Raw genomic sequence first — 17062 nt, 5'->3', positions numbered from 1 at the left:
AAAAAGAGCCCTACAAACTGACATCATGAACCTGGACTGGTGAGTTTTCTTTCCCAGGGAAAAGAGCCGATGTTTGCGCCCCGAGTCCTGTGGCCGTGAGCCGGCAGCTGACCGCACAAATTCCGAACATCGAAGGATAAGTCCCAGACAGGAGCTGCCCCCACCTCATACTTGTGCTGCCCTGACAGTCCCAGGGGAGCCCTACAAACTGACATCAGGAACCTGGACTGGTGAGTTTTCTTTCCCAGGGAAAAGAGCCGATGTTTGCACTCCGAGTCCTGTGGCCCTGAGCCGGCAGCTGACTGCACAAATTCCGAAAATCGAAGGATAAGTCCCAGAAAGGAGCTGCCCCCACCTCATACTTGTGCTGCCCTGAGAGTTCAAAAAGAGCTGTACAAACTAACATCAGGAACCTGGACTGGTGAGTTTTCTTTCCCAGGGAAAAGAGCCGATATTTGCACTCCGAGTCCTGTGGCCCTGAGCTGGCAGCTGACTGCAAAATATCCGAACATCGAAGGATAATTCCTAGAAAGGAGCTGCCCCCATCTCATACTTGTTCTGTCCTGAGAGTCCAAAAAAGCCCTACAAACTGACATCAGGAACCTGGACTGGTGAGTTTTCTTTCCCAGGGAAAAGAGCCGATGTTTGCGTTCCGAGTCCTGTGGCCCTGAGCGGGCAGCTGACTGAAAAAAATCAGAACTTCTGATCTCTACAGGGGGGTGCCTGACCCCTGCCTGGGTTCCAGGGCGGCGAGAGCCCTACAAAGCCCTGGATTCCCAGACAGTGTCACAAAGGGTCCTGGGGCTGAGGGTGGTAGAGTGGGTGGGGGCAGCTGAGAGGCAGAAAGGGTCTGCAGGAATAAAAAGGCGGCACAGGGACACTGAGAGGCTGCGGTGCGGGAATGGAGGGTGACACAAGGAGGCTGAGAGGCAGAAGGGTCTGTAGGAGTAAAAAGGGAGGCACAGGGACACTGAGAGGCTGCAATGGGGAGCTTGAGGGTGACACAAGGAGGCTGAGAGGCAGAAGGGGTCTGTAGGAGTAAAAAGGGGAGCACAGGGACACTGAGAGGCTGCAATGGGGAGCTGGAGGGTGACACATGGAGCCTGAGAGGCAAGGGGTGCCTTGAGGGACAAAGTGGAGGGTGCCTGAGGGTGACAGGTGAACAAGCCCTAAGCTCACCCCAAACAGCACCCCAAGAACACCAGTTTTCCCCAGCAGCAGCTGCAGGCAGTGACCCTAATGCTGGGACAGCCCCAGAACCCTCCCAGCAGCAGCTGCAGGCAGTGACTTTAATTAAAAGGCATGGATGGTGTCTGGGACTGAGCACTTTTTAAGGTATTTTTTAAAGTGTTTTTAAAGGGTGTTTGAGGGGTTTTCTCACAGAAGCTCTTGAGGAACTTTCTGGGAGGTTTTAGGCTACTTCTAGGGTATTTTCAGGGTTTTTAAAAGATTTATTTAAGGTGCTTCAAGGGCTTTCTTAGTACTAATTAGAATTTCTATGGGTTTTTTTTCTGGGGTGTTCTTGGGGCTTTTTTAAGACTATTTAAAAATTTTTAGGGCTTTTTTAGGACTATTGGGGGTATGTGGAGGACTCTTAGGACCAGAGTATTTTTAGGTTTTTTGAGGGAAGTTTTATGGTTTTTAGGGTCTTATCAGTCTGTTTTAAGGATTTTGGGGCTATTTTTAGAGCTCTTTTAGGAATGTTTAGGGATTTTTAAAGGTTCTTTGGGGATTTTTAGGGGTGGTTTAGGGTTTTTTTAAACTAGGGTAATTTTATTGTATTTTAAGGGTATTCTGAGCTTATTTTTATGATTTTGTGGGGGTTTTAGGACATAGCGAGGATGAGGGTGTTTTTAGGGCATTTTAATGTTTTTTTAGGGTCTTTTCATGGCATAGAGGCTGAGGGGCAGCTTGAGGGGCACTGTGGGGGTTTGAGGGTGACAGAGGCTGGGAGCTGAGGGAGGAACAGGGGGAGGGGACAGTGGGTGACACAGGGAGATGCTGAGGGGGACAGGGGCAGCTGGAGGGTGACACAGAGAAGCAGCTGTCATTTCCCTGAAGAGTTTTCTTCTGTATCCAGCCCATTATTCCCCTTGAACTCAAATCAGAGGAGCCAAACAGCCACAGCTGCTCTGAATCAGCCCAATCAGGGGTATATTAACCCCAGCCTTTGCTAAGAGGCTTCATTTTGTCTTTGGGATCCACTGGGGTAAGTGCTCTCCTCTCATTTTTGTGAAGAGGCTCTTTCAGCTTATCTCTGTTTGTTCTCTGCAGGTGTTTTGGGCTTCTAATGCAACAGAGGCTGTGAAGATACTGTGAGGAAAACAACACTGAACACAGGTAGTATTTAAATTCATGATTTGGGGTTGTGCATTCAGGGGTGGTGCTTTTGTAATCTCTAATTTTTTTTTTTCTTTTTTTTTTCTTTTTTTTTTTTTAGGAGGAGTGCAACTTCCTGTAATTCCAGGTTGTGTCGAGTACAGCATTTTTTCAGCAGAGTGATCATGTTCCAAAAGAGATCTGCCCTGTGTCAAAGATGATGTCTGAGATTGAGGCTTCAGGTGAGTTGAGGATTGGGACTAGGAGTGGGAGAGTGAGCAGGGTACCAAGTTAAGAGTTATCATGGTGGGGTTTTGCAGGCAGTAGGGTGAGAAATGGTGTCTATTTGCAAGGCTTTTCACAAGTATAGCAGAGGCATCCGTGTGTCATACAGCACACAAGCTCATCCACTGAACTCACAGAAATGCCATGTAACTTTGCCTCTCTAAACCAGGTGCTACTCATAATAACAGCCAAACCTTAGACTAGGGATGGAACTGGAGACTTGAGCACCCAAGCACACACAGGAGAGGATAAGTATCTGACTTGCTGGGATTTGGCCCACATAACACTAAACTCAACCATTGATTTTCCTGTTCTTTATTCTAGCTGAATAAGAGGCCAACAGGAGATCCCCTCCGAGGCAGACGCATTTCAGGTCCAACGTGGATTCGCATTTCCAGTCATCCAAAAGATAAGTGGGGTCCATGGCCTGGGGATGGGAGTAGTGGCCCCCTTCGGCAGCCGATGGGGATTTGAATCCCCAGATATGTGCAAGATAAATCAAGAGCTACAACCCACAGAGGGGATGGAAGCGAAGTGCCAGGTTGGGACTCCCCAGGAGGGGTTTTTGAGTCAGTTTTAGAGATGAGGATGTCCAAGAAGTGTCTCCTTAGGCCAGCTAAAGGAAAAGTGTCTGTTTTGATCACAGTGCCGGGGTGCGCAGGGCAGAGCAGTTCCGGTGTGTGTCCTGTCACTTGTCTCTGGTGCACTCTGTGTTCTTTGGGTCTCCCAGTCCTTTCTTCTTGTGGAAAGCTCTCTCTCCCTTTCTTGTCCCCTCGTTTCTCACGTCCTGTGTCACGGGTGTCTGCACATATTTGTCCCGGAGCTGCTCTGCCCTGCTGCGTAGCCTGTAATAGCACAAGTCCTGGGGACTTGAAATTAGTAATGCAGGGTGCAGCTGGGCTCCAAATTGTATTAGGAGATTACCAGAACATGTTTGGTGGTGTTAAGTTGTCCTGCAGCGGTTTGACATTAGTCCTAACTTCCTTTCAGATGCAGACAGTACAAATCGGTGGCAAAGGGCACCAGTCCTGGATGAGGAACTTCCCATGAGCTGGTCAGTCATTGTTTGCATTTACAGGGGAAGCATAAATGGTGAATCTGTTTCAGCACTGTTCTTTGCCTTTACTTTTAGGAGGTCCAGGCAGATAGCAGCAGTCAAAGCCCAGTGTGCCAGGTGAGCAGTGGACAGAAGCAGTTGTTCTTGCTAAGGTTTCAGTTTTTGGTGCAACTGTAAGCATCCATTCTTGTTTTTGTGCTTTAGGGAATCCACTGGGAGTATGCTAAGCCCCTGTCAGCAGCTGGCTGATGGACTGGGTTTGCTGCACTTATGAGCCCTCTGGAAGTATTACAGGATCCTGTGATGAAGCCTACTGATTTTGCATTTCAAGGTCCCATCCTGGTAACCCAGAGCAGTGGCCAAGGAGTTGTGGTGAGTCGGGGAGGTAGGGAGGAGGAGTGAGAGTCCACTCAAGTTTCAGCAATGCCATGTCACCCTTTCTCCACTTAATCTAGGTGTACCCTGAGATGATGCTGTCGGCCTCCAAGCACGCCTGCGGTGTGTGGCCCGACCATTCTGAGGAGAATGGTGAGTAGCAGAATTGTCAGGTTTTGGCCATTGTGCTGTTACGGTTGTGCACTGATGTTTGGTTTTCTTTGTCTTGGCAGACCAAGAGAGAACAGTCTGGTGACAACTGGAGTTTCCCAGACAGGCAGGAGGCCTCGTTCTGCACCCGATGGAGATTTGGATCCCCAGATATATGCCAGATAAGTCAAGGGCTACAACCCACAGAGGGCATGGAAGCGAGGTGCCAGGTTGGGAGTCCCCAGGAGGGGTTTTTGAGTCAGTTTTGGATACGGGGATGTCTAAGAAGCGTCTCCTTAGGCCAGCTGAAGGGAAAGTGTCTGTTTTGATCACAGTGCTGAGGTGCGCAGGGCAGAGCAGTTCTGGTGTGTGTTCTGTCACTTGTCTCTGGTGCACTCTGTGTTCTTTGGGTCTCTCAGTCCTTTCTTCTCATCAAAAGCTCTCCCTCCCTGTTCTGTCTCCTGGTTTGTCATGTCCTGTCCTGTGTCACGGGTGTCTGCACATATTTGTACCGGAGCTGCTCTGCCCTGCTGTGTAGCCTGTAATAGCACAAGTCCTGGGGACTTGAAATTAGTAATGCAGGTTGCAGCTGGGCTCCAGATTTTATTAGGAGATTGACATAACATGTTTGGTACTGTTAAGTTGTCCTGTAGAGGTTTGACATTAGTCCTAACTTCGTTTCAGATGCAGACAGTACAAATCGGTGGCAAAGGGCACCAGTCCTGGATGAGGAACTTCCCATGAGCTGGTCAGTCATTGTTTGCATTTACAGGGGAAGCAGCCTAAGTGGTGACTCTGTTACAGCCCTGTTCTTTGCCTTTATTTTTAGGAGGTCCAGGCAGATAGCAGCAGTCAAAGCCCAGTGTGCCAGGTGAGCAGTGGAGAGAAGCAGTTGTTCTTGCTCAGGTTTCACTTTTTGGTGCAACTGTAAGCATCCATTCTTGTTTTTGTGCTTTAGGGAATCCACTGGGAGTTTGCATATCCCCTGTCAGCACCTGGCTGATGGACTGGGTTTGCTGCACTTATGAGCCCTCTGGAAGTATTACAGGATCCTGTGATGAAGCCTACTGATTTTGCATTTCAAGGTCCCATCCTGGTAACCCAGAGCAGTGGCCAAGGAGTTGTGGTGAGTCGGGGAGGTAGGGAGGAGGAGTGAGAGTCCTCTCGAGTTTCAGCATTGTCTCCCCTTAACGTAGGTGTGCCCTGCAATGATCGCATCAGAATCCAAGCACACCCGGAGCGTGCAGGCCCAGAACCCGGGCATTCTGAGGAGGATGGCGAGTAGCAAAATTATCAGGTTTTGGCCCATGTGCTCTTAAGGCTGTGCACTGATGTTTGGTTTTCATTCTCTTGGCAGGCCAAGAAGTGACAGCTGGAACTTACCAGACAGGCAGACGGCCTTCTTCTGCAGCCAACAGGGATTTGCATCCCCAGATATGTGCAAGATAAGTCAAGGGCTACAACCCACAGAGGGCATGGAAGCGAGGTGCCAGGTTGGGAGTCCCCAGGAGGGGTTTTTCAGTTAGTTTTGGAGATGAGGATGTCCAAGAAGTGTCTTCTTAGGCCAGCTAAAGGAAAAGTGTCTCTTTTGATCACAGTGCCGGGGTGCGCAGGGCAGAGCAGTTCCGGTGTGTGTCCTGTCACTTGTCTCTGGTGCACTCTGTGTTCTTTGGGTCTCCCAGTCCTTTCTTCTTGTGGAAAGCTCTCTCTCCCTGTCTTGTCCCCTCGTTTCTCACGTCCTGTGTCACGGGTGTCTGCACATATTTGTCCCGGAGCTGCTCTGCCCTGCTGCATAGCCTGTAATAGCACAAGTCCTGGGGACTTGAAATTGGTAATGCAGGGTGTAGCTGGGCTCCAGGTTGTGTTAGGAGATTGACATAACATGCTTGGTACTGTTAAGTTGTCCTGCAGCATTTTGACATTAGTTCTAACTTCCTTTCAGATGCAGACAGTTCAAATCAGTGCCAGAGGGCCACAGTCCTGGATGAGGAACTTCCCATGAGCTGGTCAGTCATTGTTTGCATTTACAGGGGAAGCAGCCTAAGTGGTGACTCTGTTACAGCCCTGTTCTTTGCCTTTATTTTTAGGAGGTCCAGGCAGATAGCAGCAGTCAAGGCCCAGTGTGCCAGGTGAGCAGTGGAGAGAAGCAGTTGTTCTTGCTCAGGTTTCACTTTTTGGTGCAACTGTAAGCATCCATTCTTGTTTTTGTGCTTTAGGGAATCCACTGGGAGTTTGCATATCCCCTGTCAGCACCTGGCTGATGGACTGGGTTTGCTGTGCTTGTGAGTCCTCTGGAAGTATTACAGGACCCTGTGATGAAGCCTACTGATTTTGCATTTCAAGGTCCCATCCTGGTAACCCAGAGCAGTGGCCAAGGAGTTGTGGTGAGTCAGGGAGGTAGGGAGGAGGAGTGAGAGTCCACTCAAGTTTCAGCAATGCCATGTCACCCTTTCTCCACTTAATCTAGGTGTACCCTGAGATGATGCTGTCGGCCTCCAAGCACGCCTGCGGTGTGTGGCCCGACCATTCTGAGGAGAATGGTGAGTAGCAGAATTGTCAGGTTTTGGCCATTGTGCTGTTACGGTTGTGCACTGATGTTTGGTTTTCTTTGTCTTGGCAGACCAAGAGAGAACAGTCTGGTGACAACTGGAGTTTCCCAGACAGGCAGGAGGCCTCGTTCTGCACCCGATGGAGATTTGGATCCCCAGATATATGCCAGATAAATCAAGGGCTACAACCCACAGAGGGCATGGAAGCGAGGTGCCAGGTTGGGAGTCCCCAGGAGGGGTTTTTGAGTCAGTTTTGGATACGGGGATGTCTAAGAAGCGTCTCCTTAGGCCAGCTGAAGGGAAAGTGTCTGTTTTGATCACAGTGCTGAGGTGCGCAGGGCAGAGCAGTTCTGGTGTGTGTTCTGTCACTTGTCTCTGGTGCACTCTGTGTTCTTTGGGTCTCTCAGTCCTTTCTTCTCATCAAAAGCTCTCCCTCCCTGTTCTGTCTCCTGGTTTGTCATGTCCTGTCCTGTGTCACGGGTGTCTGCACATATTTGTACCGGAGCTGCTCTGCCCTGCTGTGTAGCCTGTAATAGCACAAGTCCTGGGGACTTGAAATTAGTAATGCAGGGTGTAGCTGGGCTCCAGGTTGTGTTAGGAGATTGACATAACATGCTTGGTACTGTTAAGTTGTCCTGCAGCATTTTGACATTAGTTCTAACTTCGTTTCAGATGCAGACAGTACAAATCGGTGGCAAAGGGCACCAGTCCTGGATGAGGAACTTCCCATGAGCTGGTCAGTCATTGTTTGCATTTACAGGGGAAGCAGCCTAAGTGGTGACTCTGTTACAGTGGTGTTCTTTGCCTTTATTTTTAGGAGGTCCAGGCAGATAGCAGCAGTCAAGGCCCAGTGTGCCAGGTGAGCAGTGGAGAGAAGCAGTTGTTCTTGCTCAGGTTTCACTTTTTGGTGCAACTGTAAGCATCCATTCTTGTTTTTGTGCTTTAGGGAATCCACTGGGAGTTTGCATATCCCCTGTCAGCACCTGGCTTATGGACTGGGTTTGCTGTGCTTGTGAGTCCTCTGGAAGTATTACAGGACCCTGTGATGAAGCCTACTGATTTTGCATTTCAAGGTCCCATCCTGGTAACCCAGAGCAGTGGCCAAGGAGTTGTGGTGAGTCAGGGAGGTAGGGAGGAGGAGTGAGAGTCCACTCAAGTTTCAGCAATGCCATGTCACCCTTTCTCCACTTAATCTAGGTGTACCCTGAGATGATGCTGTCGGCCTCCAAGCACGCCTGCGGTGTGTGGCCCGACCATTCTGAGGAGAATGGTGAGTAGCAGAATTGTCAGGTTTTGGCCATTGTGCTGTTACGGTTGTGCACTGATGTTTGGTTTTCTTTGTCTTGGCAGACCAAGAGAGAACAGTCTGGTGACAACTGGAGTTTCCCAGACAGGCAGGAGGCCTCGTTCTGCACCCGATGGAGATTTGGATCCCCAGATATATGCCAGATAAGTCAAGGGCTACAACCCACAGAGGGCATGGAAGCGAGGTGCCAGGTTGGGAGTCCCCAGGAGGGGTTTTTGAGTCAGTTTTGGGTACGGGGATGTCTAAGAAGCGTCTCCTTAGGCCAGCTGAAGGGAAAGTGTCTGTTTTGATCACAGTGCTGAGGTGCGCAGGGCAGAGCAGTTCTGGTGTGTGTTCTGTCACTTGTCTCTGGTGCACTCTGTGTTCTTTGGGTCTCTCAGTCCTTTCTTCTCATCAAAAGCTCTCCCTCCCTGTTCTGTCTCCTGGTTTGTCATGTCCTGTCCTGTGTCACGGGTGTCTGCACATATTTGTACCGGAGCTGCTCTGCCCTGCTGTGTAGCCTGTAATAGCACAAGTCCTGGGGACTTGAAATTAGTAATGCAGGGTGTAGCTGGGCTCCAGGTTGTGTTAGGAGATTGACATAACATGCTTGGTACTGTTAAGTTGTCCTGCAGCATTTTGACATTAGTTCTAACTTCCTTTCAGATGCAGACAGTACAAATCGGTGGCAAAGGGCACCAGTCCTGGATGAGGAACTTCCCATGAGCTGGTCAGTCATTGTTTGCATTTACAGGGGAAGCATAAATGGTGAATCTGTTTCAGCACTGTTCTTTGCCTTTACTTTTAGGAGGTCCAGGCAGATAGCAGCAGTCAAAGCCCAGTGTGCCAGGTGAGCAGTGGACAGAAGCAGTTGTTCTTGCTAAGGTTTCAGTTTTTGGTGCAACTGTAATCATCCATTCTTGTTTTTGTGCTTTAGGGAATCCACTGGGAGTATGCTAAGCCCCTGTCAGCAGCTGGCTGATGGACTGGGTTTGCTGCACTTATGAGCCCTCTGGAAGTATTACAGGATCCTGTGATGAAGCCTACTGATTTTGCATTTCAAGGTCCCATCCTGGAAGCCCAGAGCAGTGGCCAAGGAGTTGTGGTGAGTCGGGGAGGTAGGGAGGAGGAGTGAGAGTCCTCTCGAGTTTCAGCATTGTCTCTCCTTAACGTAGGTGTGCCCTGCAATGATGGCGTCAGAATCCAAGCACACCCGGAGCGTGCAGGCCCAGAACCCGGGCATTCTGAGGAGGATGGTGAGTAGCAAAATTATCAGGTTTTGCCCCATGTGCTCTTAAGGCTGTGCACTGATGTTTGGTTTTCATTCTCTTGGCAGGCCAAGAAGTGACAGCTGGAACTTACCAGACAGGCAGACGGCCTTCTTCTGCAGCCAACAGGGATTTGCATCCCCAGATATGTGCAAGATAAGTCAAGGGCTACAACCCACAGAGGGCATGGAAGCGAGGTGCCAGGTTGGGAGTCCCCAGGAGGGGTTTTTCAGTTAGTTTTGGAGATGAGGATGTCCAAGAAGTGTCTTCTTAGGCCAGCTAAAGGAAAAGTGTCTCTTTTGATCACAGTGCCGGGGTGCGCAGGGCAGAGCAGTTCTGGTGTGTGTCCTGTCACTTGTCTCTGGTGCACTCTGTGTTCTTTGGGTCTCCCAGTCCTTTCTTCTTGTGGAAAGCTCTCTCTCCCTGTCCTGTCCCCTCGTTTGTCACGTCCTGTGTCACGGGTGTCTGCACGTATTTGTCCCGGAGCTGCTCTGCCCTGCTGCATAGCCTGTAATAGCACAAGTCCTGGGGACTTGAAATTGGTAATGCAGGGTGTAGCTGGGCTCCAGGTTGTGTTAGGAGATTGACATAACATGCTTGGTACTGTTAAGTTGTCCTGCAGCATTTTGACATTAGTTCTAACTTCCTTTCAGATGCAGACAGTTCAAATCAGTGCCAGAGGGCCACAGTCCTGGGTGAAGAACTTCCCATGAGCTGGTCAGTCATTGTTTGCATTTACAGGGGAAGCAGCCTAAGTGGTGACTCTGTTACAGCCCTGTTCTTTGCCTTTATTTTTAGGAGGTCCAGGCAGATAGCAGCAGTCAAGGCCCAGTGTGCCAGGTGAGCAGTGGAGAGAAGCAGTTGTTCTTGCTCAGGTTTCACTTTTTGGTGCAACTGTAAGCATCCATTCTTGTTTTTGTGCTTTAGGGAATCCACTGGGAGTTTGCATATCCCCTGTCAGCACCTGGCTGATGGACTGGGTTTGCTGTGCTTGTGAGTCCTCTGGAAGTATTACAGGACCCTGTGATGAAGCCTACTGATTTTGCATTTCAAGGTCCCATCCTGGTAACCCAGAGCAGTGGCCAAGGAGTTGTGGTGAGTCAGGGAGGTAGGGAGGAGGAGTGAGAGTCCACTCAAGTTTCAGCAATGCCATGTCACCCTTTCTCCACTTAATCTAGGTGTACCCTGAGATGATGCTGTCGGCCTCCAAGCACGCCTGCGGTGTGTGGCCCGACCATTCTGAGGAGAATGGTGAGTAGCAGAATTGTCAGGTTTTGGCCATTGTGCTGTTACGGTTGTGCACTGATGTTTGGTTTTCTTTGTCTTGGCAGACCAAGAGAGAACAGTCTGGTGACAACTGGAGTTTCCCAGACAGGCAGGAGGCCTCGTTCTGCACCTGATGGAGATTTGGATCCCCAGATATATGCCAGATAAGTCAAGGGCTACAACCCACAGAGGGCATGGAAGCGAGATGCCAGGTTGGGAGTCCCCAGGAGGGGTTTTTGAGTCAGTTTTGGATACGGGGATGTCTAAGAAGCGTCTCCTTAGGCCAGCTGAAGGGAAAGTGTCTGTTTTGATCACAGTGCTGAGGTGCGCAGGGCAGAGCAGTTCTGGTGTGTGTCCTGTCACTTGTCTCTGGTGCACTCTGTGTTCTTTGGGTCTCCCAGTCCTTTCTTCTTGTGGAAAGCTCTCTCTCCCTTTCTTGTCCCCTCGTTTCTCACGTCCTGTGTCACGGGTGTCTGCACGTATTTGTCCCGGAGCTGCTCTGCCCTGCTGCATAGCCTGTAATAGCACAAGTCCTGGGGACTTGAAATTAGTAATGCAGGGTGTAGCTGGGCTCCAGGTTGTGTTAGGAGATTACCAGAACATGTTTGGTGGTGTTAAGTTGTCCTGTAGAGGTTTGACATTAGTCCTAACTTCGTTTCAGATGCAGACAGTTCAAATCAGTGGCAGAGGGCACCAACCCAGGGTGAGGGTGTTGTACTAATCAGGTCAGTCATTGTTTGCATTAGGAAGCCAAAGTGATTGCCCAACCTTGGAAAGAAAAGCCTGAGTTTGTGCTCAGGACCCTACAGCCCTGAGCGAGAAGCTGATTGCACAAAATCCGAACATCAAAGAACGTGTCCCAAACCAGGGCTGCCACTACCCCATACTTGTTCTGCCCTGACAGTCCCCGGGGAGCCCTACAAACTGACATCAGGAACCTGGACTGGTGTGTTTTCTTTCCCAGGGAAAAGAGCCGATGTTTGCGCTCCGAGTCCTGTGGCCCTGAGCGGGCAGCTGACCGCACAAATTCCAAACATCGAAGGATAAGTCCCAGACAGGATCTGCCCCCACCTCATACTTGTGCTGTCCTGACAGTCCTAGGGGAGCCCTACAAACTGACAACAGGAACCTGGACTGGTGAGTTTTCTTTCCCAGGGAAAAGAGCCGATGTTTGCGCTCCGACTCCTGTGGCCCTGAGCGGGCAGCTGACCGCACAAATTCCGAACATCGAAGGATAAGTCCCAGACAGGATCTGCCCCCACCTCATACTTGTGCTGCCCTGACAGTCCCAGGGGAGCCCTACAAACTGACATCAGGAACCTGGACTGGTGTGTTTTCTTTCCCAGGGAAAAGAGCCGATGTTTGCGCTCCGACTCCTGTGGCCCTGAGCAGGCAGCTGACCGCACAAATTCCAAACATCGAAGGATAAGTCCCAGACAGGAGCTGCCCCCACCTCATACCTGTGCTGCCCTGACAGTCCAAAAAGAGCTCTACAAACTGACATCAGGAACCTGGATGGTGAGTTTTCTTTCCCAGGGAAAAGAGCCGATGTTTGCGCTCCGAGTCCTGTGGCCCTAAGCCGCAGCTGACCGCACAAATTCCGAATATCGGAGGATAAGTCCCAGAAAGGAGCTGCCCCCACCTCATACTTGTGCTGCCCTGACAGTCCCCGGAGAGCCCTACAAACTGACATCAGGAACCTGGACTGGTGAGTTTTCTTTCCCAGGGAAAAGAGCCGATGTTTGCGCTCCGACTCCTGTGGCCCTGAGCCGGCAGCTGACTGCAAAAAATCCGAACATCGAAGGATAAGTCCCAGACAGGAGCCGCCCCCACCTCGTACTTGTGCTGCCCTGAGAGTTCAAAAAGAGCTCTACAAACTGACATCAGGAACCTGGACTGGTGAGTTTTCTTTCCCAGGGAAAAGAGCCGATGTTTGCGCTCCGAGTCCTGTGGCCCTGAGCCGGCAGCTGACTGCAAAAAATCCGAACATCGAAGGATAAGTCCCAGACAGGAGCTGCCCACATCTCATACTTGTGCTGCCCTGAGAGTCCCAGGGGAGCCCTAAAAACTGACATCAGGAACCTGGACTGGTGAGTTTTCTTTCCCAGGGAAAAGAGCCGATGTTTGCGCTCCGAGTCCTGTGGCCCTGAGCGGGCAGCTGACTGCAAAAAATCGGAGCATCGAAGGATAAGTCCCAGACAGGAGCTGCCCCCACCTCATACTTGTGCTGCCCTGAGAGTCCAAAAAGAGCCCTACAAACTGACATCAGGAACCTGGACTGGTGAGTTTTCTTTCCCAGGGAAAAGAGCCGATGTTTGCGCTCCGAGTCCTGTGGTCCGGAGCGGGCAGCTGAGTGCAAAAAATCCGAACATCGAAGGATAAGTCCCAGACAGGATCTGCCCCCACCTCATACTTGTGCTGCCCTGAGAGTCCAAAAAGAGCCCTACAAACTGACATCAGGAACCTGGACTGGTGAGTTTTCTTTCCCAGGGAAAAGAGCCGATGTTTGTGCTCAGAGTCCTGTGGCCCTGAGCCGGCAGCTGAGTGCAAAAAATCCGAACATCGAAGGATAAGTCCCAGACAGGAGCTGCCCCCACCTCATACTTGTGCTGCCCTGAGAGTCCCAGGGGAGCCCTACAAACAGACATCAGGAACCTGGACTGGTGAGTTTTCTTTCCCAGGGAAAAGAGCCGATGTTTGCGCTCCGACTCCTGTGGCCCTGAGCCGGCAGCTGACCGCACAAATTCCGAACATTGAAGGATAAGTCCCAGACAGGATCTGCCCCCACCTCATACTTGTGCTGCCCTGACAGTCCCAGGGGAGCCCTACAAACTGACATCAGGAACCTGGACTGGTGAGTTTTCTTTCCCAGGGAAAAGAGCCGATGTTTGTGCTCAGAGTCCTGTGGCCCTGAGCCGGCAGCTGAGTGCAAAAAATCCGAACATCGAAGGATAAGTCCCAGACAGGAGCTGCCCCCACCTCATACTTGTGCTGCCCTGAGAGTCCAAAAAGAGCCCTACAAACTGACATCAGGAACCTGGACTGGTGAGTTTTCTTTCCCAGGGAAAAGAGCCGATGTTTGCGCCCCGAGTCCTGTGGCCGTGAGCCGGCAGCTGACCGCACAAATTCCGAACATCGAAGGATAAGTCCCAGAAAGGAGCTGCCCCCACCTCATACTTGTGCTGCCCTGAGAGTTCAAAATAAGCCCTACAAACTGACATCAGGAACCTGGACTGGTGAGTTTTCTTTCCCAGGGAAAAGAGCCGATGTTTGTGCTCAGAGTCCTGTGGCCCTGAGCCGGCAGCTGAGTGCAAAAAATCCGAACATCGAAGGATAAGTCCCAGACAGGAGCTGCCCCCACCTCATACTTGTGCTGCCCTGACAGTCCCAGGGGAGCCCTACAAACTGACATCAGGAACCTGGACTGGTGTGTTTTCTTTCCCAGGGAAAAGAGCCGATGTTTGCGCTCCGACTCCTGTGGCCCTGAGCGGGCAGCTGACCGCACAAATTCCAAACATCGAAGGATAAGTCCCAGACAGGAGCTGCCCCAACCTCATACTTGTGCTGCCCTGACAGTCCCAGGGGAGCCCTACAAACTGACATCAGGAACCTGGACTGGTGAGTTTTCTTTCCCAGGGAAAAGAGCCGATGTTTGCGCTCCGACTCCTGTGGCCCTGAGCAGGCAGCTGACCGCACAAATTCCAAACATCGAAGGATAAGTCCCAGACAGGAGCTGCCCCCACCTCATACCTGTGCTGCCCTGACAGTCCAAAAAGAGCTCTACAAACTGACATCAGGAACCTGGATGGTGAATTTTCTTTCCCAGGGAAAAGAGCCGATGTTTGCGCTCCGAGTCCTGTGGCCCTGAGCCGCAGTTGACCGCACAAATTCCGAATATCGGAGGATAAGTCCCGGAAAGGAGCTGCCCCCACCTCATACTTGTGCTGCCCTGACAGTCCCCGGAGAGCCCTACAAACTGACATCAGGAACCTGGACTGGTGAGTTTTCTTTCCCAGGGAAAAGAGCCGATGTTTGCGCTCCGACTCCTGTGGCCCTGAGCCGGCAGCTGACTGCAAAAAATCCGAACATCGAAGGATAAGTCCCAGACAGGAGCCGCCCCCACCTCGTACTTGTGCTGCCCTGAGAGTTCAAAAAGAGCTCTACAAACTGACATCAGGAACCTGGACTGGTGAGTTTTCTTTCCCAGGGAAAAGAGCCGATGTTTGCGCTCCGAGTCCTGTGGCCCTGAGCCGGCAGCTGACTGCAAAAAATCCGAACATCGAAGGATAAGTCCCAGACAGGAGCTGCCCACATCTCATACTTGTGCTGCCCTGAGAGTCCCAGGGGAGCCCTAAAAACTGACATCAGGAACCTGGACTGGTGAGTTTTCTTTCCCAGGGAAAAGAGCCGATGTTTGCGCTCCGAGTCCTGTGGCCCTGAGCGGGCAGCTGACTGCAAAAAATCGGAGCATCGAAGGATAAGTCCCAGACAGGAGCTGCCCCCACCTCATACTTGTGCTGCCCTGAGAGTCCAAAAAGAGCCCTACAAACTGACATCAGGAACCTGGACTGGTGAGTTTTCTTTCCCAGGGAAAAGAGCCGATGTTTGCGCTCCGAGTCCTGTGGTCCGGAGCGGGCAGCTGAGTGCAAAAAATCCGAACATCGAAGGATAAGTCCCAGACAGGATCTGCCCCCACCTCATACTTGTGCTGCCCTGAGAGTCCAAAAAGAGCCCTACAAACTGACATCAGGAACCTGGACTGGTGAGTTTTCTTTCCCAGGGAAAAGAGCCGATGTTTGTGCTCAGAGTCCTGTGGCCCTGAGCCGGCAGCTGAGTGCAAAAAATCCGAACATCGAAGGATAAGTTCCAGACAGGAGCTGCCCCCACCTCATACTTGTGCTGCCCTGAGAGTCCCAGGGGAGCCCTACAAACTGACATCAGGAACCTGGACTGGTGAGTTTTCTTTCCCAGGGAAAAGAGCCGATGTTTGCGCTCCGACTCCTGTGGCCCTGAGCCGGCAGCTGACCGCACAAATTCCGAACATTGAAGGATAAGTCCCAGACAGGATCTGCCCCCACCTCATACTTGTGCTGCCCTGACAGTCCCAGGGGAGCCCTACAAACTGACATCAGGAACCTGGACTGGTGAGTTTTCTTTCCCAGGGAAAAGAGCCGATGTTTGTGCTCAGAGTCCTGTGGCCCTGAGCCGGCAGCTGAGTGCAAAAAATCCGAACATCGAAGGATAAGTCCCAGACAGGAGCTGCCCCCACCTCATACTTGTGCTGCCCTGAGAGTCCAAAAAGAGCCCTACAAACTGACATCAGGAACCTGGACTGGTGAGTTTTCTTTCCCAGGGAAAAGAGCCGATGTTTGCGCCCCGAGTCCTGTGGCCGTGAGCCGGCAGCTGACCGCACAAATTCCGAACATCGAAGGATAAGTCCCAGAAAGGAGCTGCCCCCACCTCATACTTGTGCTGCCCTGAGAGTTCAAAATAAGCCCTACAAACTGACATCAGGAACCTGGACTGGTGAGTTTTCTTTCCCAGGGAAAAGAGCCGATGTTTGTGCTCAGAGTCCTGTGGCCCTGAGCCGGCAGCTGAGTGCAAAAAATCCGAACATCGAAGGATAAGTCCCAGACAGGAGCTGCCCCCACCTCATACTTGTGCTGCCCTGACAGTCCCAGGGGAGCCCTACAAACTGACATCAGGAACCTGGACTGGTGTGTTTTCTTTCCCAGGGAAAAGAGCCGATGTTTGCGCTCCGACTCCTGTGGCCCTGAGCGGGCAGCTGACCGCACAAATTCCAAACATCGAAGGATAAGTCCCAGACAGGAGCTGCCCCAACCTCATACTTGTGCTGCCCTGACAGTCCCAGGGGAGCCCTACAAACTGACATCAGGAACCTGGACTGGTGAGTTTTCTTTCCCAGGGAAAAGAGCCGATGTTTGCGCTCCGACTCCTGTGGCCCTGAGCCGGAAGCTTTCCGCACAAATTCCGAACATTGAAGGATAAGTCCCATACAGGAGCTGCCCACACCTCATACTTGTGCTGCCCTGAGAGTCCAAAAAGAGCCCTACAAACTGACATCAGGAACCTGGACTGGTGAGTTTTGTTTTCCAGGGAAAAGAGCCGATGTTTGCGCTCCGAGTCCTGTGGTCCGGAGCGGGCAGCTGAGTGCAAAAAATCGGAACATCGAAGGATAAGTCCCAGACAGGAGCTGCCCCCACCTCATACTTGTGCTGCCCTGAGAGTCCCAGGGGAGCCCTACAAACTGACATCAGGAACCTGGACTGGTGAGTTTTCTTTCCCAGGGAAAAGAGCCGATGCTTGTGCTCCGAGTCCTGTGGCCCTGAGCCGGCAGCTGAGTGCAAAAAATCCGAACATCGAAGGATAAGTCCCAGACAGGAGCTGCCCCCACCTCATACTTGTGCTGCCCTGAGAGTCCCAGGGGAGCCCTACAAACTTACATCAGGAACCTGGACTGGTGAGTTTTCTTTCCCAGGGAAAAGAG

This window comes from Taeniopygia guttata, chromosome 7, assembly GCF_048771995.1.
Source record: "Taeniopygia guttata chromosome 7, bTaeGut7.mat, whole genome shotgun sequence".
In the NCBI taxonomy this organism is placed as follows: domain Eukaryota; kingdom Metazoa; phylum Chordata; class Aves; order Passeriformes; family Estrildidae; genus Taeniopygia; species Taeniopygia guttata.
This window is presented reverse-complemented; position numbering follows the sequence as displayed.